Source organism: Arachis hypogaea, chromosome 8 (assembly GCF_003086295.3).
Source record: "Arachis hypogaea cultivar Tifrunner chromosome 8, arahy.Tifrunner.gnm2.J5K5, whole genome shotgun sequence".
In the NCBI taxonomy this organism is placed as follows: Eukaryota; Viridiplantae; Streptophyta; class Magnoliopsida; order Fabales; family Fabaceae; genus Arachis; species Arachis hypogaea.
Window position 1 is genome coordinate 24,551,618 of NC_092043.1, and position 21,263 is coordinate 24,572,880.

The window sequence follows — 21,263 nt, forward strand, 5'->3', positions numbered from 1 at the left end:
TAGTATCCTAGGAACTTAAACCACAAGCCAAGGTGTGAAAATCTACTCAAAATCTAGAGTTGGCATTTTCACAAACACCTTATGTGCTGATGATTGAATTTTTGTGTGGTCTAGAATTTTGCAAATAGATTCTTGTTGCAAGTATAGTTTCTAAACCAACAATAATCCTTTCATACAAAAGATTGTTTGTCACAAGTACGAACCCCTAAAATTATAAACTGAAGTATTCAAACCTTGGGTCGTTCTCCCTAGGAATTACAATAAAGTGTCTTGTTATTGGTTATGAGTTATTTTGGGGTTTTTGAGATTTTAAACAAGAAATATAAATGGAAAAGAAAATAAACTAACAACTAACAAAGCTATTGGAAAGATATGAGAACTAGAAGTCCTACCCTAGTTATCCTCCTCAATTGTGACCACAAATTGTTCATTGCTACCACTTAGTTAACCTCTAACCATGGAGGAAAGTCACGTGGATGAATCAATTTGATTCCTCAAGTCCTATTCAAATCCTAAAGGAAAGACTTGCTTTAGAGGCATTCAAATCAATTAGCAACTTCTAATTATCAATCAACAAAGGAATTAGATAACTCAAGAGTCACTAATTACTCTACCTAGGCCAAGAGGAACAAAATCTATACTAAAATCCAACCAAGCATTTTATCAAACACTTAGAAGGCATGAAAGAAAAGCGTAGTAAATTGACAACAACAATGAAATATAACAACTATTATTGCAAGGAATTTATAACAACAATCAAAAGAAACACAATTATTATGAATTACCTCAAATTGAATTGAAAGAAAATAGAAGGAACAAGAGTGGATCTACAACAAAGTATGAGAACAACATAAAGGAAGTTACAATAAAAGAGTAGAAGAATGATGAATGTAACAACAAAGAATTGAGAAGTAGAAGTAGAAGAGAACATGAATTAAAATCTAGATCTAAGAACTAAACCTAATCCTAATCCTAATCCTAGAGAGAAGTGAGAGCTTCTCTCTCTAAACCTAACTCTAAACTAATCCTAATCAGTGTGAATGATGGAATCCCCCTTTGCTCTTTAATCCTTGGTTTTAAATAGCATTTTTGGCGCCAAAGTTGGTTGGGATTGGGCCCCACAACCCTTCTGAATTCGCTGTGGTCATGTTTTCATTAAAAAATCATATACCAGCACTGACACGTACGCGCACAGCATGCGTACGCGTCCATGGGGTAATTCACAAGGTGCGCGTAAGCGCCTGGTGCACACGCGCATCCATGGGCGAGTTCAATTCTTTGGCTTTTCATGATCTTGTCCACTTTGTATGCTTTTCTTTCACTCTTTTGATCCTTTCCTAGCCCTTTTCAACCTAAAATCACTTAACAAACAAATCAAGGCATCTAGTGGAATCAAAGGTGAATTAAATTTAGCTAATTAAGGACCTAGAAAGTATGTTTTCACACTTAAGCACAAATTGGGAGACAATCATGAAATCATGCTATTTCATTGAATAAATGTGGGTAAAAAGGTCATAAAATCCCTTAAATTCAACACAAGATAAACCCTACAAATGGGGTTTATCAACCTCCCCACACTTAAACCAAGCATGTCCTCATGCTTAAACCAAGAATGAAGTAAGGGTATGGCATTTATTCAATGGAAACTAACTAAATGCAATCTACCTATATGCAACTATCTAAATGAATGCAATTGCTTGGTTAAAATAAATCAATTCCCAAGAAGCATATATGCACAAGGGCCAAAGGTATTAACAACCATGCCAAACCACAATTGAATTGAGCTATTAAATATTTTTACAAACTTGCATGAAAGGAGATGATCATAGGTGGAAACATGTAATTGAGCATCAAACCCTCACCGGATGTATTTGCACTCTATTCGCTCAAGTGTTTAGGGTTGATTCTCTCCATTCTCTCCTAATCATGCTTTCTAAGATATGTTTTTCTTCTAACAATCGACATATATCTCATGCATGCATACAAGTATCATGAGGTCTTTTCTTTGGTTGTAATGCGGCTAGGGTCAAGGTAGGATGCATATTTGGTCAAGTGAGCTTGAAATTTGAATCTTTGATAAGCTTAAGCTTCCCACCTAACCTATGACATCCTATACAATTAAGTTCTAACCTAACTACCCAATTTCACTTTTTTAACATACTCATGCATTTTCTTTTCATTTCACAACACTTATGCATTGATCCTTATTGAGTTTTGTTTTGGTGCATTTTGTCCCCTTTTAATTTCTTTCTTTTTCTCCATTTCTTTCTTTTTCTATTTTTTTTCTTTTCCATATTATTTTTCTTTTTCTTTTTTTTCTCATTCATCATTTTTTCTTTTTATATACAAGAACATCAATGCATAAGATTTTACATTTGATCAATATATGAGTATGTTCCCATTTCCCAATATTTTCAATAACAAAACAAAACTACCCTTTTATTCACCCAATGTCCCAAAATTCCCCACACTTGAATGATACTCACACACTAGCCTAAGCTAATCAAAGATCCAAATAAGGACTTTTATTGTTTTCCACTTTAAGGCTTGTAATGTGCTAAATTAAGAACAAAGTGGGTTAATCGTATGCTTAAATTTGGCTAACAAAGGAAGATCAAAGGTAAGGCTTTTTGGGTAAGTGAGCTAAATAAAATGATGGCCTCAATCATATAAATGCATGAACACACAAAATAATGGAAATAGAGAATCAAGCAAATCAAAGATTACAGTCATAGAAAGAGAATAATGCACACAAGAAGGAAAAATAAGTGGTTATAAGATGTAACCACACCATTAGGCTCAAATCTCACAAGCTTATGTTCTTAGCTCAAAAACATGATCCACAAGATATATAATTCAAGCAAGTTCTATGAAAAATTTTCACTCAAATCAATTGGTGCCCTATAGATAGAAATCCTTGAAAATTTTCATTATTTTGACTAAGCTTATTGTGTATACATATGAAAAAAAAAGAAAATGCAAGTAAAAATCCTAAAATCCTAGAATAAAATGCAAAAGTGTTGGAATTAGGAACTTGTCACCCAAAATCGCCGATCGGTCGGACATCCTCCCCACACTTAAAAGTTTGCACCGTCCTCGGTGCACTCAAAGATGAGCAAGGGGGTACGGCGACTCTTCGGATTGCTACCTTCAGCTGGTAGATCAATCGGCTACTGTGTATTCTTTCTTCCGCTTCCATCTTTGCTTGCGGTGCATCATTCATGAAAAACAAAAATATAACACCATAAGATGAGAAGGGACAAAAGCAAGGAAGCATAATTGTTAGAATGAGGTAGTAATCACTAGAATTGAGTGAGTGAATTAATGTGACATTAGGAAATATTATGTATGTGAATTCTAAATTACGCGGTTTAGAACACACATTAGCATAAAAAGTGATGTCACAAAAGAAGTATACACTTCACTTATCCTAGTGTGCTTGAGATGCTTTAAGTGAACTTGTAAGGTAAAACAAGCATTGAAGAAGCATGAAAGCATTCAAGCTAAAAACATATGGATGTATATGAACAAGAAGCACAATGCATTGAAGTAATTGCACAACATCATCAATCAAGAGATTGCCTAGGCAAGGAAAAGGATTCAAATCACATGGTGGCCAAATCATGCAATTCAAAAAGATTAAACATGCTTGAAGGCATTTCTCATCACTTGGTATTCTTAAAAGGTAAGCATGAAAAACTCAAAACCAAGTAGCAAAATATAACCTCAACAATAAAATCCAACAAAGATTATAAACATAATGATGTTAAGATAACATCCTTTTTATTATCCAGCAGCAATTAGTAGTAAACAAGAATAACAATCCAACACTTAAAATGAAAAAGAGAAAATGAAATGAAAACTAAACTAAAACCAACTAATTAACTAACTAACTAACTAATTAACTAACTAAAATAAATGGTTATCAATGGTGTTGGGAAGTGTTGGATGAGGGGTAGGAGAAGGGAAGAGGAAAGGAGGAGGAAAGAAATGGAAAGAGGAGAAGAAAATAAATGTAGTGAAGGAAAGACATCCACGAGTACGAGCACATGCCGCGCGCGCGGATGGTAGTGGAATGGCCGTGATGTGTACGCGCAAGGAACGCGTATGCGTTCCTGGTGAACCAGAGATGGGGCGCACATGCGTCTATCGCGCTTATGCGCGGGTTGATGTTTGTGCCTCAAGCACAAAGTTTGCACAGTGCAGGCGCAACTCTCAGGTCATTGGCTGGGGGTGGAACTTCTGCATCCACGCGGACACGTCATGTACGCTTGCGCGCGGAATGGCCGAAAAGCTTGGGCATGCGTACGCGTACCGTACGCGTACGCGTGGATGGTGCTCTATTTTTCAAAAATTTTTTCTATGTTTTTGCACCAATCCAGGCGTTCCAAACCTCCAAACAGCTACCAAAACACCATAAAACCTTATTTAACATATTATACTACCAAATATACTCAACTAACTAAACAAAACATGAAATTAAACTAATTCTACCAATATTTACAAAAGAGAAAAATGAAAAGAATTTACCATGGTGAGGTGTGAAGAGAGAACTTTTGCGTGGTCTAGAATTCAGAATGAATTCCCGTTGCAAGTATAGCTTCTAAACCAACAAAACTCATTTCTTACAAACGTTTTGGTTGTCACAAATAACAAACCCCTAAATAAATTGAAAACCGAAGTATTTAAACCTCGGGTCATCTTCTCAAGGAACTGCAGGGAGGTATGTTCTTATTATTGGTGATGAGTTTTGTAAATTGGGGGTTTTGAAAGTAAGGAACAAGTAATTTAATTGACAAGTAAAATAAATAAATAACTATAAAATAAACTCTTGGCAAGGTATGACAATTCGGAAATCCTATCCTAATTATCCTTATCAATGGTGATGAGAATCGAGTTTAATCCCACTTAGTTAACCTTTACTAAATAAAGGAAGGTCAAGTGGACTAATGATGAGCGGATAATTTATACGCTTTTTGGCATTGTTTTTAGTATGTTTTTAGTATGCTTTAGTAAGTTTTTAGTATATTTTTATTAGTTTTTAGTTAAAATTCACTTTTCTGGACTTTACTATGAGTTTGTGTGTTTTTCTGTGATTTCAGGTATTTTCTGGCTGAAATTGAGGGACTTGAGCAAAAATCTGATTCAGAGACTAAAAAGGACTGCAGATGCTGTTGGATTCTGACCTCCCTGCACTCGAAGTGAATTTTCGGGAGCTACAGAAGCCCAATTTGCGCGCTCTCAAAGGCGTTGAAAAGTAGACATCTTGGGCTTTCCAGCAATATATAATAATCGATACTTTGCCCAAGATTTGATGGCCCAAACCGGCGTTCCAAATCAGCTCAAAACTGCCCGGCGTTAAACGCCGGAACTGGCACAAGAATGGGAGTTAAACGCTCAAACTGGCACAAAAGCTGGCGTTTAACTCCAAGAAGAGTCTCTACACGAAAATTCTTCAAAGCTCAGCCCAAGCACACACCAAGTGGGCCCGGAAGTGGATTTTTATGTCATTTACTCATCTATGTAAACCCTAGGCTACTAGTTCTCTATAAGTAGGATCTTTTACTATTGTATTTTCATCTTGGTAGCTATCTTTATTCTTATGCTATCTTAGATCATTGGGAGGCTGGCCTCACGGCCATGCCTAGACCTTGTTCTTATGTATTTTCAACGGTGGAGTTTCTACACACCATAGATTAAGGTGTGGAGCTCTGCTGTACCTCGAGTATTAATGCATTTACTATTGTTCTTCTATTCAATTCAACTTGTTCTTGTTCTAAGATATCACTTGTTCCTCAACTTGATGAATGTGATGATCCGTGACACTCATCATCATTCTCACCTATGAACGTGTGCCTGACAACCACCTCCGTTCTACCTTAGATTGAGTGGATATCTCTTGGATCCCTTAATCGGAATCTTCGTGGTATAAGCTAGAATTGATGGCGGCATTCAAGAGAATCTGGAAGGTCTAAACCTTGTCTGTGGTATTCTTAGTAGGATTCAATGATTGAATGACTGTGACGAGCTTCAAACTCGCGATTGTGGGGCGTTAGTGACAGACGCAAAAGAATCACTGGATTCTATTCTGACATGATCGAGAACCGACAGCTGAATAGCCGTGCCGTGACAGGGTGCGTTGAACATTTTCACTGAGAGGATGGGAGGTAGCCACTAACAACGATGAAACCGTACATACAGCTTGCCATGGAAAGGAGTAAGAAGGATTAGATGAAGACAGTAGGAAAGCAGAGAGACGGAAGGGACAAAGCATCTCCATACGCTTATCTGAAATTCTCACCAATGAATTACATAAGTATCTCTATCTTTATCTTTATGTTTTATTCATACATCATCCATAACCATTTGAGTTTGCCTGACTGAGATTTACAAGATGACCATAGCTTGCTTCATACCAACAATCTCTGTGGGATCGACCCTTACTCGCGTAAGGTTTATTACTTGGACGACCCAGTACACTTGCTGGTTAGTTGTGCGAAGTTGTGATAAAGAGTTGAGATTACAATTGTGCGTACCATGTTGATGGCGCCATTGATGATCACAATTTCGCCCACCAAGTTTTTGGCGCCATTGCCGGGGATTGTTCGAGTTTTCGGTAAGATTTTGGTCCGGTAACATCAGTGCCAAATTTTTGATCCGGCAATAGCACCAAGTTTTTGGTGCCGTTGCTGGGGATTGTTGAGTTTGGACAACTGACGGTTCATCTTGTTGCTTAGATTAGGTATTTTTCTTCAGAGTTCTTAAGAATGAATTCTAGTGTTTCAAGGTGATGTTCTTATCATCACCAAAGCTGATTGATTCTCATCAATTTAGCTCTTGAATGCAATGTCCTGCTGAAGCTTGGCTAGCCATGTCTAATTTCTTTAGACTCAAGCTTTAGACTAACATTGCATGATTCCTGGAATTCTCATTAAGAATTTTGATATCTTTTATTTTCCACTTAATTTTCGAAAAAGCACAAAAAAATTACAAAAGCATAAAATCCAAAAACATTTCTTGTTTGAGTCTAGTGTTTCATGTTAAGTTTGGTGTCAATTGCATGTTTCTGTTCATCTTGCATTCATTCATGTGTCTTAAGGATCTTCAAGTTATTCTTGATGATTTTCTTGCTCTGATCTTTAAATTCTCTTGACTTGAGTGTTTTGTTGTTTCTGATATGCATTCTCATTTTGTTAGTGTCAGTAGTATACAAACTGCTAAGTTTGGTGTCTTGCATGCATTGTTATTTGATTTAAGTTGCATTTTGATTATTCCTCATCATTAAAAAAATCCAAAAATATTTTTAATGTGTGTCTTTTCAAGTCAATAATACAGAGAATTGAAGATTCAGAACATACAGCAGAGGAACTACACAGAAAAAGCTGGGCGTTCAAAACGCCCAGTGAGGAAGGCAAACTGGCGTTTAAACGCCAACCAGGGTGCCTGGCTGGGCGTTTAACGCCCAAAAGGGTAGAGCTTTGGGCGTTAAACGCCAGAATGTGCACCATTCTGGGCGTTTAACGCCAGGATGGCACAAGAGGGAAGATTCTGTTTTCAATGCAAATTTTTTTCAAGTTTTCAAAATTTTTCAAAATCAAATCTTTTTCAAATTATATCTTTTCAATCAAATCTTTTTCAAAATCAATTTCTTTCCATACTTCCTATCAATTAATGATTTGATTCAACAATTCAAGTATGTTGCCTTTTCTGTTGAGAAAGGTTCAATGTTTGAATCATATCTTTTCTTGTTAGCCAAGTCATTAGTTTTCAAAATCAAATCTTTTTAAATTGTTTTTCAAATCATATCTTCTCAATCATGTCTTTTTAAAACCATAACTTTTAAATCATATCCTTTTAATCATATCTTTTTCAAAATAGTTTTCAATCATATCTTTTTAATTTCTTATTTCAAAATCTTTTTCAAAAATCACTTGATTTCTTTTCCACTCTTATTTTCGAAAATCAATTAAAGTTTTTCAAAATGTTTTTAAAATCTTTTTAATATTTTCGAAAATTTCTTCCCCTCTTCTCACATCTTTCTATTTATGGACTAACACTACTCCTCAATGCACAATTCGAACTCCATCTTTCATTAATAAGTTCGAATTCTTCTACTTCTGCCTTCTACTTTTCTTTTCCTCTAACACCTCAAGGAATCTCTATAATGTGACATAGAGGATTCCATATTTTCTTGTTCTCTTTTCTTTCATATGAGCAGGAGCAAAGACAAAAGCATACTTGTTGAGGCTAACCCTGAACCTGAAAGGACCTTGAAGCGAAAGCTAAGAGAAGCTAAGGCACAACTCTCTGTAGAGGACCTAATAGAAATCTTCAAAGAAGAAGACATGGCAGCCGAAAACAACAACAATGCCAACAATGCAAGGAAGGTGCTGGGTGACTTTACTGCACCTACTCCCGACTTCTATGGGAGAAGCATCTCTATCCCTGCCATTGGAGCAAACAACTTTGAGCTTAAGCCTCAATTAGTTTCTCTAATGCAATAGAATTGCAAGTTCCATGGACTTCCATTGGAAGATCCTCATCAATTTTTAGCTGAATTCTTGCAAATCTGTGACACTGTCAAGACCAATGGGGTTGACCCTGAGGTCTACAGACTTATGCTATTCCCTTTTGCTGTAAGAGACAGAGCTAGGACATGGTTAGACTCACAACCTAAAGAAAGCTTGAACTCTTGGGAAAAGCTAGTTAATGCCTTCTTGGCAAAGTTCTTTCCACCTCAAAAATTGAGTAAGCTTAGAGTGGAAGTCCAAACCTTCAGACAGAAGGAAGGAGAATCCTTCTATGAAGCTTGGGAAAGATACAAACAATTAATCAGAAAGTGTCCTTCTGACATGCTTTCTGAATGGAGCATCATAGGTATTTTCTATGATGGTCTCTCTGAACTGTCCAAGATGTCATTGGATAGCTCTGCTGGAGGCTCTCTTCATCTGAAGAAGACGCCTGCAGAAGCTCAAGAACTAATTGAAATGGTTGCAAATAACCAATTCATGTACACTTCTGAAAGGAATCCTGTGAACAATGGGATAGATCAGAAGAAAAGAGTTCTTGAGATTGATACTCTGAATGCCATATTGGCTCAGAATAAAATATTGACTCAGCAAGTCAATATGATTTCTCAAAGTCTCTCTGGAATGCAAAATGCACCAGCAGTACTAAGGACGCTTCATCTGAAGAAGAAGCTTATCATCCTGAGAACCCTTCAATGGAAGAGGTGAATTACATGGGAGAACCCTATGGAAACACCTATAATCCTTCATGGAGAAATCATCCAAATCATTCATGGAAGGATCAACAGAGACCTCAACAAGGTTTCAACAACAATAATGGTGGAAGAAACAGGTTTAGCAATGGCAAGCCTTTTCCATCATCTTCTCAGCAATAGACAGAGAGTTCTAAGCAGAACAACTCTAACTTAGCAACTATGGTCTCTGATCTAATCAAAACCACTCAAAGTTTCATGATTGAAACAAGGTCCTCCATTAGAAACTTGGAGGCACAAGTGGGTCAGCTGAGCAAGAAAATTACTGAACTCCCTCCTAGTACTCTTCCAAGCAATACAGAAGAAAATCCAAAAGGAGAGTGCAAGGCCATCAACATGGCTGAATTTGGAGAGGAGGGAGAGGCAGTGAACGCCATTGAGGAAGGCCTCAATGGACGTCCACTGGCCTCCAATGAGTTCCCTAATGAGGAACCATGAGAATCTGAGGCTACCACTGAGACCATAGAGATTCCATTGAATTTACTTCTGCCATTCATGAGCTTTGATGAGTATTCTTCCTCTGAAGAGGATGAGTATGTTATTGAAGAGCAAGTTGCTAAATACCTTGGAGCAATCATGAAGCTCAATGACAAGGTATTTGGTAATGAGACTTGGGAGGATGAACCCCCTTTGCTCACCAAAGAACTGGATGACTTGTCTAGGCAGAAATTACCTCAAAAGAGACAAGATCCTGGAAAGTTCTCAATACCTTGTGCCATAGGCACCATGACCTTCAATAAGGCCTTGTGTGACCTAGGGTCAAGTGTAAACCTCATGCCTCTCTCTGTAATGGAGAAGCTAGGGATCTTTGAGGTGTAAGCTGCAAAAATCTCACTAGAGATGGCAGACAATTCAAGAAAACAAGCTTATGGACTTGTAGAGGATGTTCTGGTAAAGGTTGAAGACCATTACATCCCTGCTGATTTCATAGTCCTAGAGACTGGGAAGTGCATGGATGAATCCATCATCCTTGGCAGACCCTTCCTAGCCACATCAAAGGCTGTGATTGATGTGGACAGAGGAGAATTGATCATTCAAGTGAATAAAGAATCCTTTGTGTTTAAGGCTCAAGGATATCCCTCTGTCACCATGGAGAGGAAGCATGATGAGCTTCTCTCAAAACAGAGTCAAACAGAGCCCCCACAGTCAAACTCTAAGTTTGGTGTTGGGAGGCCACAACCAACTTCTAAGTTTGGTGTTGAACCCCCACATTCAAACTCTAAGTTTGGTGTTGGGAGGTTCCAACATTGCTCTGAGTATCTGTGAGGCTCCATGAGAGCCCACTGTCAAGCTAATGACATTAAAGAAGCGCTTGTTGGGAGGCAACCCAATGTTATATTTTATCTATTTTCCTTTGTTACTTTATGTTTTCTGTAGGTTGATGATCATGAGAAGTCACAAAATCAATTGAAAAAGAAAAAACAGAAAGAAAAACAGAAAGAAAAATAGCACATCCTGGAGGAGAACTTGCTGGTGTTTAAACGCCAGTAAGGCTAGCAGATGGGCATTTAACGCCTAGTCTGGCACCATTCTGGGCGTTTAACGCCAGAAAGGGGCACCAGACTGGCGTTAAATGCCAGAAAAGGGCAAGAACTTGGCGTTAAACGCCAGAAATGGGCACTAGCCCGGTGTTTAACGCCAGAATTGGCACAGGTAGCAATTTTGCTCGCCACTTGGTGCAGGGATGACTTTTCCTTGACACCTCAGGATCTGTGGACCCCACAGGATCCCCACCTACCCCACCACTCTCTCTCTTCTTCTTCACCCATTCACCAATCACCTCAACACCTCTTCCCCAAAAACCCTTCACCTATCAAATCCCATCTTTCTCTTCACCACTCACATCCATCCTTCATAAAACCCCACCTACCTCACCATTCAAATTCAAACCACTTTCCCACCCAAACCCACCCTCCCATAGTCGAACCCTACCCCTCTCTTCACCCCTATATAAACCCCTCTTCACTCCTTCATTTTTCACACAACCTAAACACTCCTTCTCCCCCTTTGGCCGAACCACAAAGCCATTTCCATCTCCTTCATTTCTTCTTCTTCTACTCTCTTCTTTCTTCTTTTGCTCGAGGATGAGCAAACCTTTTACGTTTGGTGTGGTAAAAGCATTGCTTTTTGTTTTTCCATAACCATTTATGGCATCCAAGGCCGGAGAAACCTCTAGAAAGAGGAAAGGGAAGGCAAAAGCTTCCACCTCCGAGTCATGGGAGATGGAAAGATTCATCTCAAGGGTGCATCAAGACCACTTCTATGAAGTTGTGGCCTTGAAGAAGGTGATCCTCGAGGTCCCTTTTTCACTCAAAAAGAGTGAATATCCGGAAATTCGACATGAGATCCGAAGAAGAGGTTGGGAAGTTCTTACCAAACCTATTCAACAAGTCGGAATCTTAATGGTTCAAGAGTTCTATGCCAATGCATGGATCACCAAGAACCATGATCAAAGTGTGAACCCGGACCCAAAGAATTGGCTTACTATGGTTCGGGGGAAATACTTGGATTTTAGTCCGGAAAATGTAAGGTTGGCATTCAACTTGCCCATGATGCAAGGAGATGAACACCCTTACACTAGAAGGGTCAACTTTGATCAAAGGTTGGACCAAGTCCTCACAGTCATTTATGAAGAGGGCGCCCAATGGAAGAGAGATTCAAGAGGAAAGCCGGTTCAATTGAGAAGGCATGACCTCAAGCCTGTGGCTAGGGGATGGTTGGAGTTTATCCAACGCTCAATCATTCCCACTAGCAACCGGTCCGAAGTTACTATAGACCGGGCTATCATGATTCATAGCATCATGATTGGAGAAGAAATAGAAGTTCATGAGGTTATATCCCAAGAACTTTATAAGGTGGCGGACAAGTCCTCTACCTTGGCAAGGTTAGCCTTTCCTCATCTCATTTGTCACCTCTGTTATTCAGTTGGAGTTGACATAGAGGGAGACATCCCCATTGATGAGGACAAGCCCATCACTAAGAAGAGGATGGAGCAAACAAGAGACCCCTCTCATCATCAAATCCCTGAGATGCCTCAAGGGATGCACTTTCCTCCACAAAACTATTGGGAGCAACTGAACACCTCCCTAGGAGAATTGAGTTCCAACATGGGACAACTAAGGGTGGAGCACCAAGAACACTCCGTCCTCCTCCATGAAATCAGAGAAGATCAAAGAATCATGAGAGAGGAGCAACAAAGACAAGGAAGAGACATTGAGGAGCTCAAGCACTCCATAAGATCTTCAAGAGGAAGAACAAGCCTCCATCACTAAGGTGGACCCGTTCTTTAATTTCCTTGTTCTTTATTTTCTGTTTTTCGAAAAATCATGCTTATGTTTATCTATGTTTGTGTCTTTTGATCATTAGTATCTTAGTGTCTATGCCTTAAAGTTATGAATGTCCTATGAATCCATCACCTTTCTTGAATGAAAAATGTTCTTAATTGAAAAAGAGAAGAATTGCATGAATTTTAAATTTTATAACAGATTAATTATTTTGATGTGGTGGCAATACTTTTGTTTTCTGAATGTATGCTTAAACAGTGCATATGTCTTTTGAATTTGTGGTTCATGAATATTGGCTCTTGAAAGAATGATGAAAAATGAGACATGTTACTGAGGATCTGAAAAATCATAAAAATGATTCTTGAAGCAAGAAAAAACAGTGAATACAAAAAAAAGAGAGAAGGAGAGAAACGAAAAAAAGGGAGAAAAGAAAACGAAAAAAAAAGAGAGAGAAAAAGAAAGAAATAAAGTTGTGATCCAAGGCAAAAAGAGTATGCTTAAGAACCCTGGACACCTCTAATTGGGGACTCTAGCAAAGCTGAGTCACAATCTGAAAATGTTCACCCAATTATGTGTCTGTGGCATGTATGTATCCGGTGGTAATACTGGAAGACAGAGTGCTTTGGGCCACGGCCAAGACTCAATAAGTAGCTGTGTTCAAGAATCATCATACTTAACTAGGAGAATCAATGACACTATCTGGATTCTGAGTTCTTAAAGAAGCCAATCATTCTGAATTTCAAAGGATAGAGTGAGATGCCAAAACTGTTCAGAGGCAAAAAGCTAAAAGTCCCGCTCATCTAATTGATACTGATCTTCATAGATATTTTTGGAATTCATTGCATATTCTCTTCTTTTTATCTTATTTGATTTTCAGTTGCTTGAGGACAAGCAACAATTTAAGTTTGGTGTTGTGATGAGCGGATAATTTATACGCTTTTTGGCATTGTTTTTAGTATGTTTTTAGTATGCTTTAGTTAGTTTTTAGTATATTTTTATAGGTTTTTAGTTAAAATTCACTTTTCTGGACTTTACTATGAGTTTGTGTGTTTTTCTGTGATTTTAGGTATTTTCTGGCTGAAATTGAGGGACTTGAGCAAAAATCTGATTCAGAGACTAAAAAGGACTGCAGATGCTGTTGGATTCTGACCTCCCTGCACTCGAAGTGGATTTTCTGGAGCTACAGAAGCCCAATTGGCGCGCTCTTAACGGCGTTGAAAAGTAGACATCTTGGGCTTTCCAGCAATATATAATAGTCCATACTTTGGCCAAGATTTGATGGCCCAAACCGGCGTTCCAAATCAGCTCAAAACTGCCCGGCGTTAAACGCCGGAACTGGCACAAGAATGGGAGTTAAACGCCCAAACTGGCACAAAAGCTGGCGTTTAACTCCAAGAAGAGTCTCTACACAAAAATGCTTCAAAGCTCAGCCCAAGCACACACCAAGTGGGCCCGGAAGTGGATTTTTATGTCATTTACTCATCTATGTAAACCCTAGGCTACTAGTTCTCTATAAGTAGGATCTTTTACTATTGTATTTTCATCTTGGTAGCTATCTTTATTCTTATGCTATCTTAGATCATTGGGAGGCTGGCCTCACGGCCATGCCTAGACCTTGTTCTTATGTATTTTCAACGGTGGAGTTTCTACACACCATAGATTAAGGTGTGGAGCTCTGCTGTACCTCGAGTATTAATGCATTTACTATTGTTCTTCTATTCAATTCAACTTGTTCTTGTTCTAAGATATCACTTTTCCTCAACTTGATGAATGTGATGATCCGTGACACTCATCATCATTCTCACCTATGAACGTGTGCCTGACAACCACCTCCGTTCTACCTTAGATTGAGTGGATATCTCTTGGATCCCTTAATCGGAATCTTCGTGGTATAAGCTAGAATTGATGGCGACATTCAAGAGAATCCGGAAGGTCTAAACCTTGTCTGTGGTATTTTGAGTAGGATTCAATGATTGAATGACTGTGACGAGCTTCAAACTCGTGATAATGGGGCGTTAGTGACAGACGCAAAAGAATCACTGGATTCTATTCCGACATGATCGAGAACCGACAGTTGAATAGCCGTGCCGTGACAGGGTGCGTTGAACATTTTCACTGAGAGGATGGGAGGTAGCCATTGACAACTGTGAAACCCTACATACAGCTTGCCATGGAAAGGAGTAAGAAGGATTGGATGAAGACAGTAGGAAAGCAGAGAGACGGAAGGGACAAAGCATCTCCATACGCTTATTTGAAATTCTCACCAATGAATTACATAAGTATCTCTATCTTTATCTTTATGTTTTATTCATACATCATCCATAACCATTTGAGTTTGCCTGACTGAGATTTACAAGATGATCATAGCTTGCTTCATACCAACATTCTCTGTGGGATCGACCCTTACTCGCGTAAGGTTTATTACTTGGACGACCCAGTACACTTGCTGGTTAGTTGTGCGAAGTTGTGATAAAGAGTTGAGATTACAATTGTGCATACCATGTTGATGGCGCCATTGATGATCACAATTTCGCCCACCAACTAATCAGTTTGATCCTCAGGTCCTAGTCAATTCCTAAGGAAAGACTAGAGTTATTGGAATGCGATTCGATTAGCGTAAATAACAATTATCAATCACGATGAGTTTGATAACTCAAGTGTCTCCAATTGATCATTTAAAGCCAAAAGGGAAAAATCTAAATTATTTATATAAATAAAGGAAAGTAATCACAATTTTGAAATACCTCAAGTTGCACTAATAAAGATATCAAATGTAACATGGAAGAGTTCATAAATTAAATTGAGAAAATAATAAAAAAGAATATTTAACCTGATAAAGAGTCGGAATGTAAATTGAAATAACAAGAAATCCTAATCCTAAAACCTAAGAGAGAGGAGAGAACCTCTCTCTCTCTCTAAAAACTACATCTAAACTATGAAAAGTGAATAACTGGAGATCTCTCTCTCAATGGATGCATTCCCCCACTTCATAACCTCTAATCTGTGTTCTCTGGGCTTGGATCTGGGCCAAAAGAGGCTCAGAAGTCGCTGGGGCCGACTTCTATAGATTCTGCAGATCGCATACATCACGCGTCCGCGTGGGTCACGCGGTCGCGTCATTTGGGGCTTTGCTCTTCTACGCGGTCGCGTCAGTCATGCGACCACGTCAGTTGTGTTTCGCAAGTCACGCGTTTGCATCATCCATGCACTCGCGTCGATTCTCTTTTCCGCGAACCACGCGTTCGTGTCGTCCACGCAGACGCGTCACTGCCAGTCTCTCCAAGGACTCCAATTTGTGCTTTCCTTCTATTTTTGTATGTTTTCTTTCCATCCTTTAAGTCATTCCTGCCCTATAGAACCTGAAAGTACTCAACACACAAATCACGGCATCGAATGGTAATAAAGGATAATTAAATTTGATTATTTTAAAGCATAGGAAACATGTTTTCTCATATACCATATTCTAAGGAAGGAATTGTAAAACTATGCAGATTCATATGAATAAGTAGGTGAAGAGTTGATAAAATCATCCAATTTAAGCACAAGATTTATCATGAAATAGTGGTTTATCAACCTCCCCACACTTAAACATTAGCATGTCCTCATGCTAAGCTCAAGAGAAGCTATAAAGAAGTGAAGAGGAATGATAGAGAGTATGCAATGCAACCTATCTATATGAATGCAATTACATGCAAAATATTTCTACATACTTGGTTAAAAAGTAAATAAATCTTTCAAGAACAATTATGAACTGGATTTCACTAATTCAAATCACAAAATACAATACAAATGACTTGCAAGAAGAAGATAACTCATGAAAGCAGGGAACATAGAATTAAGCACCGAAGCCTTACTGGTTGTGTATATCATTCTAACTCTCAAGTGTCTAGGGTCAATTCTCTCAATTCTTTACTAATCTTGCTTTCTATAGCTTGCTCTTCATCTAACAATCAACAAAAATTTAATTCACAATACACAAATCAAGAGCTCTTTTAAGGGTTGCAATGGGGTTAGGATCAAGGTAGGATTGTATTTGGCCAAGTGGACTAAAATCTGAATCCTTAATTAACTTTAAACTTTCTACCTAACTTAGGACAATCCATGTAATCATAATATAAAATCAATAACTACCCATTAACTACGTTTACTACATATTTATGCATTCTAAGTTTTGAGTATAGTACATGTGCATTGCTATCACCATTTACTTTGGGGCATTTTGTCCCCTTTTTATTTTTCTGCTCTCTTTTTTTTCTTTTTTTTTCTATTTTTCATTTCTTAATAATTTTTTTCAATGCATATGATTAAGGTATTGAATGCATAAACATGTTCTTAATATTTTTCACATTTTCACACAAATTCTAACATACTCAATTCCCAAACCAAACGTTTCCAAACCTACTTTCCCCACACTTAATTCATGAGCACTCTCACTAGTCTAAGCTAATCAAGGATTCAAATTAAGGACATTATTATTTTCCACTTAGAGTTAGTGATGAGATAAAGTAAAGAACAAAGGGGTAAAATAGGCTCAACATTGGTTTGCAAAGGATAATAAAAGGTAAGGCCATATGGGTATGTAAGCTCAGTGAAACAAGACCTCAATCATATAAGTGCATGCATACATCAAATAATGGAAATATAGAATTAAGCAAGACAAAGATTACAATTTTAGAGAGAAAAACACACACCAAAAATAAAATATTGGTTGATAGAATGCAACCAATTCAAATAGGCTCAAAATCTCATTGGTTTTGTGTGTTCGAGCTCTAAACCATGTTCCAAAATAAGATTTCTTTAAACAAGTTCAATAAAAATTTTAATTTAAATTAGTGAAATGCTATAAAAAGTTTCTTGAAAAAGAAAATATTACTTCAACCAAGTAGTGACTAAATGCATAAAATCAAACAAACATACAATCAAATATGCAAATGCAACAATGAACAAACAAAGAAAATAGGACATTGGTGTTGAGAGGAGAATAACTAACCCATGGAGATTGGTATCGACCTCCCCACACTTAAATATTGCACCGTCCTCGGTGCATGCTAAGATGTGCAAGTGGACGGACTGCTCCAACTGATACCTTTCTCTACAGATTGTGTCGATTGACTTGTCTGTCTTCCCATATAGAAGTTCTTTCTTTCCCCTCTTGGTGGCCATCCTGAAAGAAGAGGAAAAGGAAGAAAAGTAACCCAGAAATAAAGATAAAAGCATAAATAAAATGCCAAATAATAAAGGTCTCGTATACATGGTAGATACAACATGCAAGTGAGAAAATAGTGAAAGCAAATGGCATATCAATGGTGCAAAAGTTGCAATAACAGGGAAGAGAATGTGGGTAATGCAAGATAATGCAAGTGCATATCAATGCAAAAGGAATATCAGTTTTATAAAAATTAGCATGGACTTATGAATAATAATACCCAATCAGAATAAAACAAGTCATGAAGCACCAGAATAATTCAAGAAAAGATGCAATAGTTGAAGAAGAGAATTTTCAACACCAATGGAAAAAGAAAAAGAAAGTAAGAAAGGAGGAAGAAAGAAATAAGAAGAAAGAAATAAGAAGGGAGAAGTAAAAATTAGGATTGGGGGAGAAAAGATAAGATATTTTGACTGATGTGGATAAGCTGTGCGGCGCAGGCGACGTGAGCGCGTGGAGCATGCGATCGCGTGGATAGCGCTTCGATGAAGTGACGCAAATGCGTGAGTCATGCGTTTGCATGAAGTGATTCGTGCCTTCAGCGCAAGTGCAGCCTCGCGGCCACGCAACTCTCTGGTGAAAAGCTCATTTTGCCAAAACTTTGGGTCACGCGATCGCGTGGTGGACGCGATCGCGTGGATGGCCTTGTTTAAAGAACGACGCGGACGCATATGGAACGCGTTCGCATGGTAGGGCTTGTGCTGCTAGCACGAGTCCAGCCAAATTCCAGCTCAACTTTCATCCATACACCCTTATACGTCGATTTACAGGGCCACGCGGTCGCGTGGGTGACACAGACGCGTGGGGAGGCTATTTTGTTAATGATGCGATCACGTCGTCCATGCGGTCGTGTGAATTAGTTTGTGCCAAAGGCATGCCTCCAGCCACACTTTCGCGTGACTCTCTATTCCTTTTCTTCTCGTTTCTAAGACACCTATGACGCGGACGCGTGATTTATGCTGTCGCGTGCTCGCTCTCTTTTTTTTTTGGATGCAGCATGCAGAATGCAAAATGCAATGAATGTCATGCAAAAATTCCAGGTTCAATATAACATAAAATTAAACAGTATGAAATAGAAGTTGAAAAAGAAACGACCATACCATGGTGGGTTGTCTCCCACCTAGCACTTTTAGTTAAAGTCCTTAAGTTGGACATTGGATGAGCTTCCTGTTATGGTGGCTTATGCTTAAATTCATCCAGAAATCTCCACCAATGTTTGGAATGCCAACAGCCTCCGGGGTCCCAAACTAGGCAAGTGAAGCTTTTGAGCAGCTTCAAATGGGTTCTCAGGCTCCTGGGGTGACGAATGTCAGAATAGATTCCAGGATCCCAAACTTTGCTTTTAAATCCGCCTTCATTTTGATCTATATTTTTCCATCCGGGCAGTTTAAAAATTAGATTCTCACCAAGATAACCAAACATTTTTCGAGATCCATTCGATTGAACGTGATACCAATCCGTGCACTTCAAGTTGAAGCGTGGAACCTTGTTGAACCTTGTGCACCAGCTCTGAGTACGAGCCATTTCCTTCTTACTCTTAAAGCCGCAGAGAGCTCTAAGCTGGCCATCTGTTTCAAGAAAACCATATTCTAGTGGAAAAGTAAAGATAAAGGTTAAGGATTGTACCCACTTGAAGCTTGTATTGGGTGGTAATGGCCTTGGGATAGGTGTTTCCAGTGGTTCTGCAAGCTCTACTCTCTTGTGGTCTTCTGTGAATTCCTCCACTTCTTTGCAAACTTCTTCAATTCCAACCATGTCTTGGTCAAAGTCTTCCATATCTTCCTCATCACTTGAGTCATAATTGGGAGGTTGAGAAAAGTCTACCTCTGCATCATCTTCGTATTCACTTGGGGAAGATTCATCCATTTCAAAGAAGTCACTTACGGATGCAAGTTCGTTACTAGGCAAACTTGACCGATGACTATCATCATCAAGGAAACATGCGTCTTGGGTTATTCCGTCCAATTCCTCATAAGATTCCTGCCTTGGGATTTGTGCATTATCCTCCTTAGCATTAATTGTAACGTCTTCGACGGAATTCTCCATAACTCTGGGTTCCTGTGGAGGTTTGGCATCTCCTAAATCTTCAACCAACTCTTCTTCTTCTATAATGACAACGTCCTCTACTTGTTCCAGTACGAATTTATGCTCTATGATGTCCACTGGAGCTTCTAGTGTCTTCTTCATGCTACGTTCTGCATTAGATTCTCCACATGAAGCCATGGGAGTTCGTTGAGTGTCCGAACGTCTGGAAGATAATTGATTTATTGCTTGCTCCAGTTGATGAAGGGTTGCATGAAATTGGTCTACTGATTCTTTGAAGCAAACCTGTTATTCTTGGTTTGATAGATATGGGCCCGGTGCATAGGGGAGTGGTGTTTCTAGGGAGTAATTGGACTGGCGTTGGGGTGGATAAGGATCGTACGGTGGCGAATGGTGAAAAGAAGCTTGTGAGTATGGTGGTTCAAAGCTATGTTGAGAGGGTAGTCTCTGAGCATAGGGTGGGGCTTGTTGGTAATTACAAAGGGTCCACCATATCTATCAGTTTGGTATGCATTGTAGAATGGTCTCCGTCCATGATATCTAGGAGGGTGTTGTTGCCTAAAGGGTTGATCATACCCTCTTGGCTCCATCCATCTTTGATTGCTTAGATCGCGATGCATATTCCTGTTATAGCTTCCGTTCCCTTTAACAAAATTAGAACCAAACTCAAAGCGACAGGGGTGAGAATTCATAGTAGCTATCAAAAATAAGAAGGAAAAACAAAAACAAATGAACAAGTAAAAGAAAAATATTTACAATAACCAATAATAAGGCACACGTTTGCAATTCCCTCGCAACGGTGCCATTTTGAAGAGAGAACTTTTGCGTGGTCTAGAATTCAGAATAAATTCCCATTGCAAGTATAGCTTCTAAACCAACAAAAGTCCTTTCTTACAAACGTTTTGGTTGTCACAAGTAACAAACCCCTAAATAAATTGATAATCGAAGTATTTAAATCTCGGGTCGTCTTCTCAAGGAACTGCAGGGAGGTATGTTCTTATTATTGGTTAGGAGTTTTGTAAATTGGGGGTTTTGAAAGTAAGGAACAAGTAATTTAATTGACAAGTAAAATAAATAAATAACTATAAAATAAACTCTTGGCAAGGTATGACAATTCGGAAGTCCTATCCTAATTATCCTTATCAATGGTGATGAGAATCGAGTTTAATCCTACTTAGTTAACCTTTACTAAATAAAGGAAGGTCAAGTGGACTAATCAGTTTGATCCTCATGTCCTAGTCAATTCCTAAGGAAAGACTAGAGTTATTGGAATGTGATTCGAATAGCGAAAATAACAATTATCAATCACGATGAGTTTGATAACTCAAGAGTCTCCAATTGATCAGTTAAAGCCAAAAGAAAAAAATCTAAATTATTTATATAAATAAAAGAAAGTAATCACAATTCTGAAATACCTCAAGTTGCACTAATAAAGATATCAAATATAACA

General features: G+C 38.5%; 1 non-coding gene across 1 annotated transcript; it reads right to left on the reverse strand.

Moving 5' to 3' along the window:
* Window positions 1-8,750: 8,750 nt before the first annotated feature.
* Window positions 8,751-8,858, reverse strand: LOC112708533 (small nucleolar RNA R71). Its single transcript, XR_003156387.1, has one exon. It is a non-coding gene; the product is annotated as a small nucleolar RNA R71 (small nucleolar RNA).
* Window positions 8,859-21,263: the final 12,405 nt, after the last annotated feature.